The 10,285-nt window shown below is 46.6% G+C and overlaps 1 protein-coding gene across 1 annotated transcript in view; it reads right to left on the bottom strand.

Moving 5' to 3' along the window:
• Positions 1-10,285, bottom strand: part of kiaa1109 (KIAA1109 ortholog) — a 523,818-nt gene that overhangs the window by 286,337 nt on the left and 227,196 nt on the right. The gene's annotated exons all lie outside the window — the stretch shown is intronic.

The following is a 10,285-nucleotide window of genomic DNA, read 5'->3' as shown; positions in this document are numbered from 1 at the left end:
CCGCTATTTAATTGTAAAGTAACTAAACAAATTCAACACTTTTCGTGATAAGAGCAGGGATTAATATTGTGGATAATGTTGAGAAAACCCCATTGGAAGCAAACTTGGAAACTAACATCTTTACGTCAACATATTAGTAAACATTAAGGGCCCAAGTTTCCACACGATAAAAAACGGGCGCCCCTCCGAGCTGGGCGCCCGTTTTTCGCGCCTAAAAAAAAAATTGCGATTCTGGAGCGTTCTGCAGTTCCTTGTCTGCCTGGCACGGCGCCCAGGGGGACGGAGCCTACACTCGCGCCGATTTTGTAAGTGGGAGGGGGCGGGTACTATGTAAATTAGTTTTTTTCCTGCCGGCATCGCTGCGTGTGTGTGTTGGAGCGTTCGCGCACGCGCAGTGTGAATAAAACATTGGCACTCGTCCATTTTTGTAGTTCTTTGTAGCTGTTTAATTTTTGAACATTTTTTTTTTAATAAAAGCACATTGCCATCAGCACATCAGCACTTGCAGCCTTCTCACTGTCTCCTCCCCCACCCCCCCCTCCGCGGGAAGAACGGGCACCTCCTCTCCGTCCCCCCCCCCCCCACCGCGGGAAGAACGGGCACCTCCTCTCCGTCCCCCCCCCCCTCCACCGCGGGAAGAACGGGCACCTCCTCCTCCCCCCGCCCCCACCGCGGGAAGAACGGGCACCTCCTCTCCGTCCCCCCCCCCCCCACCGCAGGAAGAACGGGCACCTCCTCCTCCCCCCCCCCCCCGTGGGAAGAACGGGCGCCTCCTCCACCCCCCGCGGGAAAGAACGGGCGCCTCCTCCCCCGCTGCGGGAAAGAACGGGCGCCTCCTATTCCCCGCGGGAAGAACGGGCGCCTCCCCCCCCCCCCCCGTTGCGGGAAAGAATGGGCACCTCCTACCCTCCCCGCGGGAAGAACGGGTGCCTCCTCCCCCGCCGCGGGAAAGAACGGGCGCCTCCTCTCCCCTCCCCCCCTCCCCCGCGGGAAGAACGGCGCCTCCGACCCCCCCGCGGGAAGAACGGGCGCCTCCTGCCCCCCCCCCCGCGGGAAGAATGGGCGCCTCACCCCCCCCTCCGCGGGAAAGAACGGGCGCCTCCTCTTCCCTCCCTCCCCCCCACCCCCGCGGGAAGAACGGGCGCCTCCTCCCCCTCCCCCCGCGGGAAAGAACGGGCGCCTCCTCCCCCCCCACCCCCCGGCGGGAAGAACGGGCGCCTCAGGCTGACTGCAGCATTCTCCGTGACTTCACACAGGTAGGAAGATGGTTTATTTAATCTTTTCTTTGCTTATAAATGTTTATTCAGGTTGGATTTATTTGTATAATATTTGTAGAAGTATAAATAAGGATTTATTGTATAATTTAATGACTTCCCTTCCCCCTCCCTCCACCTCCACCTCCACCTCCACCTCGTTCTGGACGCCTAATTTGTAACCTGCGCCTGAATTTTTAATGTGTAGAACAGGTTTTTTCAGTTCTACAAAAATCTTCACTTGCTCCATTCTAACTTCGTTTGGAGTACGTTTTCACTGTGGAAACTTTGAAATCAGGCGTCAGTGGCCGAACACGCCCCCTTTTGAAGAAAAAATTCTGTTCCAAAGTAGAACTGTTCTACTGGAACTGCAGAAAAAAAAATGTGGAGAATTCCGATTTCTAAGATAGTCCGTTCTCCACCAGTTGCTCCTAAAAATCAGGCGCAAATCATGTGGAAACTTGGGCCCTTTGAGTCAGTCTGATTGTTCTCCTGTCCAGGAAGAAAGATGAATGTTTATTTCTGTTTAATCATAGCCTTTCCTGCTTTTAGTGTTTAATTCAGTGACGCAAATTTTGTATATGTTGTTCTGCACTTGTGAATAAGTACTACATTTCTGATATGTTACATGGGGGAGTGGGGGGCTGGCTCAAGAAGACAAGGTTTATTAATGGAAGGGATTGAAGTTGAAAATATAGATACTCGTTTTTGTTCAATGTGTGGTTGACAATGAAGAATAAAACTGCGGACTGCAGGAAGATATCAATCAACTGGTCAGGTGGGCAGAACAGTGGCAAATGAAATTTAATTCAGAGAACTATGAGGTAATGCATTTGGAGGGCTAACAAGGAAAGCGAATACACATTAAATGGTAGGACATTAAGTGCAGAGGAACAAAGGGACCTGGGACTGCATGTCCACAGTTCCCTGAAGGTAGCAGGCATAGTGGATAAGGTGGTTCAGAAGGCATACGGAATGCTTGCCTTTATGAGCCGAGGAATAGAATATAAGAGCAGGTGGGTTATGCTTGAACTGTATAAAACACTGGTTAGGCCACAGCTGGAGTACTGCGTGCAGTTCTGGTCTCCGCATTACAGAAGGACGTGATTGCACTGGAGAAGGTAGAGAGGAGATTTACGAGGATGTTGCCAGGAGTGGAGAATCTTAGCTATGAGGATAAATGGTTCATTCTCTGGTTGGCAACCAGTAACTAGTGGGGTGCCATAGGGATCAGTGGTGGGACCCCAACTATTTACAATCTATATTAACGACTTGGAAGAAGAGACTGAGTTAATGTAGCCAAGTTTGCTGATGATACAAAGATGGGAGGAAAAGCAATGTGTGAGGAGGACACACAAAATCTGCAAAAGGACATAGACAGGCTAAGTGAGTGGGCAAAAATTTGGCAGACAGAGTATAATGTTGGAAAGTGTGAGGTCATGCACTTTGGCAGAAAAAAAAATCAAAGAGCAAGTTATTATTTAAATGAAGAAAGATTGCAAAGTGCTGCAGTACAGTGAGACCTGGGGGTACTTGTGCATGAAACACAAAAGGATAGTATGCAGGTACAGCAAGTGATCAGGAAGGCCAATGGTATCTTGGCCTTGATTGTAAAGGGGATGGAGTATAAAAGCAGGGAAGTCTTGCTACAGCTATATAAGGTATTGGTGAGGTCACATCTGGAATACTGCAAGCAGTTTTGGTTTCCATATTTACGAAAGGATATACTTGCTTTGGAGGCAGTTCAGAAAAGGTTCACTAGGTTGATTCCGGGGATGAGGGGGTTGACTTATGTGGAAAGGTGGAGTAGGTTGGGCCTCTACTCATTGGAATTCAGAAGAATGAGAGGTGATCTTATTGAAACGTATTAAGATTATGAGGGGGCTTGGCAAGGTGGATTCAGAGAGGATGTTTCCACTGATGGGGGAGACTAGAACTAGCAGGCATGATCTTAGAATAAGGGGGTGCCCATTTAAAACAGAGATGAGGAGAAATTTCTTCTCTGAGGGTTGTAAATCTGTGGAATCTGGGACATTGAATAAATTTAAGACAGAAATAGACAGTTTCTTGAGCGATAAGGGGATAAGGGGCTATGGGGAGCGGGCAGGAGTGGAGCTGAGTCCATGATCAGATCAGCCATGATTTTACTGAATGGCGGAGCAGGCTCGAGGAGCCGTATGGCCTACTCCTGTTCCTATTTCTTATGTCCTTATGTAGATTGGATAGGCTAGGTTTGTTTTCCTTGGAACAGAGGAGGCTGAGGGGAGACCTCATTGAGGTGTATAACATTATGAGGGGCCTAGATATAGTGGATAGAAAGGACCCATTTCCCTTAGCAGAGGGGTGAATAACCAGGGGGCATAAATTTAAAGTTATTGGTAGAAAGTTTAGAAGGGGTTTGTGGGGAAATTTCTTCACATGGAGGGTTATGAGGGTCTGGAACGCACTGCCTGAAAGGGTGGTAGAGGCAGAAACCCTCACCACATTTAAAAAGTACTTGGATGTGCACTTGAAGTGCCATAACCTGCAGGGTTACAGACCGAGAGCTGGAAAGTAGGATTAGGCTAGATAGCCTCTTGTTGGCCGGCATGGACACAATGGGCCAAAATGGCCTCCTTCCGTGCTGTAAACTTCTATGATTCTATGATATGCTTTTAAGTGGTTGATTTTGCTGTCGTTGTTGTAAACGTTGTGGTTGTAAAAGTTGTTGTAACATTTGGCCCCCTCAGTACAAAAATAAATTATAGTGAACACTGATCAGCGCTTATGTGAAAACTCATTTGTGTCGCCGGATGATGTCACTGAAGGGCAGCACGTAGATGAGAAATAGGAGGGGGCCATGGATAGATCCTTGGGGGACACCAGCGCTAACAATGCGGGATACAGAACAGAACAGGCGAGTGCAGTCCCATCCAGCTTGTCGATGGAGGAGAGGAGTAGGAGCAGAATGTTGTGGTCAACCGTGTCAATGGCTGCAGTCGGGTCGAGAAGGGATAGTTTACCTTTGTCACCGTCAATTGGGATGTCATTTGTGACCTAGGTAAGAGCAGTTTCAGTACTGAGGCAGGGAAGAAAGCCTGATTGGAGGGATTCAAACAAAAGTTCTGAGAAAGATTGCCACAGATTTGGGAGGCGACAACACATTTAAGAACTTTCAAAGGCAAGACAGGTTCAAGATGGAGTGAGTGTTTACAAGGATGGAGGGGATCAAGGTTTTTTTTTTTGAGGGGGGGGGGTGAAGATAGCAGATTTGAAGGAAAGGGGGATAATTCCTGAGGAGTGAGAACTGTTAACAACATCTGCTAACATGGGACCCAGGAAGTGAAGTTGGGTTTTAAGACGATTCTTAAAACCTACCTCTTTGACCAAGCTTTTGGTCATCTGCCCTAATATCTTCTTATGTGGCTCGGTGTCAAATTTTGTTTGATAATGATCTTGTGAAACGCCTTGGGGACATTTTACTATGTTAACGGCACTATATAAATGCAAGTTGTTGTTGTTGTAGAAAATAAATAATTAGGAAAGGGATTTAAAGTTGAAAAGGGTTGATGTTTGGTCCTTGATCTGGAAAGATTTTATTTTAAGCACTCAAGAAAACCAGAGGACATATTGTAGGTTTCGTCTCTCAAGCTGCTGTCAAACAATTTGGGAGTTCAACTGTGCTAAAATAGGAACCTAGGAAGAGCAATAGGCTATTCAGCTCCTCAAGCCTGTTCCGGTATTTAATGGCATCATGGCTGATCTGTATATTAACTCCATCCACTTGATTTGGCTCCATATCCTTAGCTAACAAAAATCTGTCAATCTCAGATTCAATTATTAATATTCAATTATTAATTGAATTTGTATTTACCGTTTTTTTAGTGGGGGAAGAGTTCCATACTTCTACAGGTTGAACCTCCCTTATCCGGAACTCTCGGGACCTGGCCTGTTCTGGATAAGGGATTTTTCCGAATGAGGGGTGGTCACGTTAAATTAAATGGTACAGGTACTGAGCAAGGCGATATCGGGGCTGGCTGGCTTGGGCTGGGAGTGCGGCAAAGAGATCGTGGTGGGGGCGGGGGGAGTAGGTGGATCGCGGGGTCAGGACAGCGATTGCGGGAGTCAGCAGCGAGGAAGGACTTCAATTTTTTCATGTCAGAGTTCTGCGCATGCGCCATCCGGTGGCCGGAAATGGTTCTGGACGAGGGGTGGTTCCGGATAAGTGAGGTTCAACCCGTACCAGCTTTGCGTGAAGAAGTGTTTTCTAACTTCTCTCTTGAATGGTCTGGTTCTGATTTTAAGGTTATGTCCTCTGATCCTTAACTCCCCCACCAGTGGAAAAAGTTTCTCAGTCTATTCTATCAATTCCTTTCAAAATCCTAAAAACCTCAATAAAATCATCCCTTCTATATTCCAAGGAATAGAATACTTGTTTATGCAATCATTCCTCATAATCTAAACCCTTGGAGCTCTGGTAACTTATGTATTTATGCTTGGGGTCACCAGAGGGTGTCACTGTCGGAGGTCATCGGGCTGTACGCGTGAGTGCGCGGTCACTGGTATGCAAGTGCGGGTACCATGTCACGCGGGTTACTTTGGGCGCGAATAAAGTTGGATCAGGTTGACACCTGAGGCAGTTTACAGCAACAAGTCTTTTGAGTCATGACCTTCATTACATTTGGCGATGAGGTAACTTAAAAAACCTTCGCATGTACAATGGGCACGATTGAAATTCTGGAGAGATTCGCGGATGGCAAGGATTCAGCGGATTTTATCGACCGCCTGGATCAGTATTTTGTGGCCAACAAAATGGAGGGAGAGGCTGACGCACTTCAGCGCAGGGTGGTTTTCCTCACCGTTTGTGGTCCAAAAATTTATGGCCTCATGAAGAATCTTCTCTCGCCTTTATGTCCGACAAACAAAGAATATGGGGTGTGTGTGCTTTGGTGTGTGACCATCTTAAGCCAAAAGAGGGGATCAGCATCTCACGCTATCGCATCTACACGCATGTTCATGCTCAGGGCTTGGATGTGTCCGGATTCGTCGCCGACCTGCGACGTCTTGCTGAGCCGTACAAGTTTGGGAACGTGTTGGAAAACATGCTGCGAGATTTCTTCGTGATAGGCACCAACCATGATGTGATTCTTCGGAAGTTATTGGCCGAAGAGAAACCGGATTTGAGCAAGGCCATCGCAACTGCCCAGGCATGCATGACTGATGATAATTTGGGGCAGATATCATCGAAGAGTCGGAGCTCCACAACAAGTACTGTAGACAAGATTGTGTCGCCGTCTGGCAGAGCTACTTATGGCAGGGCCTACTCAACTGCTCATGTGAAACCTGTAGCTTCTCAAAGTCCGTCAACTGGTAAGAATCCGATTTCACCCTGTTGGCGTTGTGGGGGCAATCATCAGCTCATCAGTATCGGTTTGAACAGTACTCCTGTAATGGCTGTTCGAAAGTGGGGCATCTTCAGAGAATGTGCCCACAACTAAGCAAGCGTGCTGCCGCTCATCACATTGCTGATGACGACCAGTCCAGTGCTGGCCCAGATACACAACCCGAGGAGGAAGTGTATGGTCTGTATTCGTTCTTGGGAAGGAGCCAGCCGATAATCGTTAATGTGAAACTGAATGGCGAGCCTGTATCAATGGAGCTGGACACGAGTGCGAGTCAGTCAATAATGAGCCAAAGGACATTCGACAAGCTGTGGGACACTGAAGCTGTGAAGCCTAAGCTGATTCCAGTCAATGCCAAGTTGCGTACTTACACTAGGGAACTCATACCAGTGATGGGCAGTGCTGTAGTCAAGGTGTCATATAATGGCGTGGTTATGGATCATCCCAGGTAATGATCCAATGCTGTTCGGCAGGAATTGGCTCGAGAAAATCAAGTGGAATTGGAATGATATCAAAGCAGTGTCGACACTTTGTGTGCTCAAGTGTTGAAGAAGTTTCCTTCTTTGTTTGAACTGAGCATTGGTAATTTTACTGGAGCCAAGGTGCAGATTCACCTAGATTCTGATGCAAGGCCTGTCTATCACAAGGCTCGGTCTGTTCCCTACATGATGAGGGAGAAGGTTGAAATTGAGATTGACAGACTCCAACGTGAAGGGGTCATATCACCGGTCGAGTTTAACGAGTGGGCCAGTCCTATTGTTCCTGTGTTGAAGAGTGATGGCACTGTCAGAATTTGTGGAGATTACAAGGTTACGATTAACTGATTTTCAAAACAGGATCAGTACCCGTTACCGAAAGCTGATGACCTGTTCACTAAACTGGATCAGATGTTGGCCTATATGACACAGGAGCTTGTCGACACTTCGAAGAAACTCACCTGCATCAACATCCATAAAGGACCGTTTGTCTACAACAGGTGTCCTTTTGGAATTCGTTCGGCTGCAGCCATATTTCAGAGGAATATGGAGAGTCTACTGAAGTCTGTTCCTAAAACGGTCGTGTTTCAAGATGATATTCTGGTCACAGGTCGCGACACTGCTGAACATCTGAACAATCTTGAAGAAGTCCTACATCGTCTGAACTCAGGCTGAAACGTTCGAAGTGTGCCTTCAAACTTCAAAATGAAGTTGAATTCCTGGGGAGGAAGATTGCTGCTGATGGCATCAGGTCCACTGATTCGAAAACCAAGGCCATCAAAAATGCACCCAGGCCTCAGAATGTGATGGAGCTGCGTTCATTTCTTGGGCTACTCAACTACTTTGGTAATTTCTTACCCATAATGAGCACTTTGTTAGAGCCACTGCACGTGCTACTCAGAAAAGACGACAACTGGGTCTGGGGTGTGTCTCAAGATAGAGCCTTTGAGAAAGCCAAGAATCTGCTCTGTTCAAACAAGTTGCTGGATCATTGTGATCCGTGTAAGCGTCTTGTATTGGCCTGTGATGCTTCATCATATGGGGTTGGCAGTGTACTCCAACAAGCAAATGAGTCGGGTAAGCTACAACCTGTTGCGTATGCTTCGAGAAGTTGTCAAAGGCGGAAAGAGCTTACAGCATGGTGGAAAAAGAAGCTTTGGCCTGTGTATATGGGGTCAAAAAGATGCATCAGTACCTGTTTGGTCATTTTCCAACATTCTATAGACTTTGGACTGGAGGGTAGCTAATGTAACCCCACTTTTTAAAAAAGGAGGGCAAGAGAAAACAGGGAATTGTAGACCGGTCAGCCTGACATCGGTGGTGGGGAAAATATTGGAATCAAATTATTAAAGATGTAATAGCAGCGTATTTGGAAAGCAGTGACAGGATTGGTCCAAGTCAGCATGGATTTATGAAAGGGAAATCATGCTTGACAAATCTTCTGGAATTTTTTGAGGATGTAACTAGTCGAGTGGAGCCAGTGGATGTGGTGTATTTAGACTTTCAAAAGGCTTTTGACAAGGTCCCACACAAAAGATTAGTGTGCAAAATTAAAGCACATGGTATTGAGGGTAGTGTACTGACGTGGATAGAGAACTGGTTGGCAGACAGGAAGCAAAGATTAAGAATAAACGGGTCTTTTTCAGAATGGCAGGCAGTGACTAGTGGGGGTACCGCAAGGTTTGGTGCTGGGACCCCAGCTATTTACAGTATACATTAATGATTTAGATAAAGGAATTGAGTGTAATATCTCCAAGTTTGTAGATGACACTAAGCTGGGTGGCAGTGTGAGCTGTGAGGAGGATGCAGGGTGACTTGGACAGGTTAGGTGCGTGGGCAAATACATGGCAGATGCGGTATAATGTAGATAAATGTGAGGTTATCCACTTTGGTGGTAAAAACAGGAAGGCAGATTATTATCTGAATGGTGACAGATTAGTAAAAGGGGAGGTGCAACGAGACCTGAGTGTAATGGTACATGAAAGTTGGCATACAGGTACAGCAGGTGTTGAAGGCGGCAAATGGCATGTTGGCCTTCAGAGAGAGAGGATTTGAGTATAGGAGCAGGGAGGTCTTACTACAGTTGTACAGGGCCTTAGTGGGCCACACCTTGAAAATTGTGTACAGTTTTGGTCTCCTAATCTGAGGAAGGGCATTCTTGCTATTGAGGGAGTGCAGCAAAGTTTCACCAGACTGATTCCCGGGATGACAGGACTGACATATGAAGAAAAGACTGGATCGACTAGGCTTATATTCAATGGAATTTAGAAGAATGAGAGGGGGTCTCATAGAAACATATAAAATTCTGACGGGATTGGATAGGTTAAATGCAGGAAGAGTGTTCCCGATGTTGGAGAAGTCCAGAACCAGGGGTCAGTCTAAGGATAAGGGGTAAGCCATTTAGGACCGGGATGAGGAGAAACTTCTTCACACAGAGAATTGTGAACCTGTAGATTTCTCTACCACAGAAAGTTGGATATATTCAAAAGGGAGTTACGGCTAAAGGGATCAAGGGGTATGGAGAGAAAGCAGGAATGGGGTACTGAAGTGCATGATCAGCTATGACCACATTGAATGGTGGTGCAGGCTCGAAGGGCCAAATGGCCTACTCCTGTACCTATTTTCTATGTTTCTATGTCTTCGTTTTGAACTCAAAACGGATCACAAGCCACTCATTTCATTGTTTTCGGAAAACAAAGGTATTAATACCAATGCATCGTCCCGTATTCAGAGGTGGGTGTTGACATTGTCTGCCTATGATTATGTTATTCGTCATAGACCTCACACTGAGAAATGTGCCAATGCACTGAGTCGTCTGCCACTGCACACACCTGAGGTGGATCCGCCTCAACCTGCAGATCTACTGTTAGTAATGGATGCTTTTGAGAGTGAAGGAACCCCTGGTCACTAAGTTAGGACCTGGACTAGCCATGACCCTATTTTATCGGTTGTGAAACATTGTGTACTCCGTGGTGATTGGTCTGCAATACCTATGGAATGTGTGATGAGACCAAACCTTACAACCGTCGCAAAGATGAACTGTCCATTCAGTCAGATTGTTTACTGTGATGTAATCGTGTTATTATGCCTAAGAAAGGTAGAAAACATTTTTTGTACGTGAACTACATCCTGGTATTGTCATGATGAAAGCCATTGCTAGGGCTCATGTATGGTG

This window comes from Pristiophorus japonicus, chromosome 2, assembly GCF_044704955.1.
Source record: "Pristiophorus japonicus isolate sPriJap1 chromosome 2, sPriJap1.hap1, whole genome shotgun sequence".
In the NCBI taxonomy this organism is placed as follows: domain Eukaryota; kingdom Metazoa; phylum Chordata; class Chondrichthyes; family Pristiophoridae; genus Pristiophorus; species Pristiophorus japonicus.
This window is presented reverse-complemented; position numbering and strand designations above follow the sequence as displayed.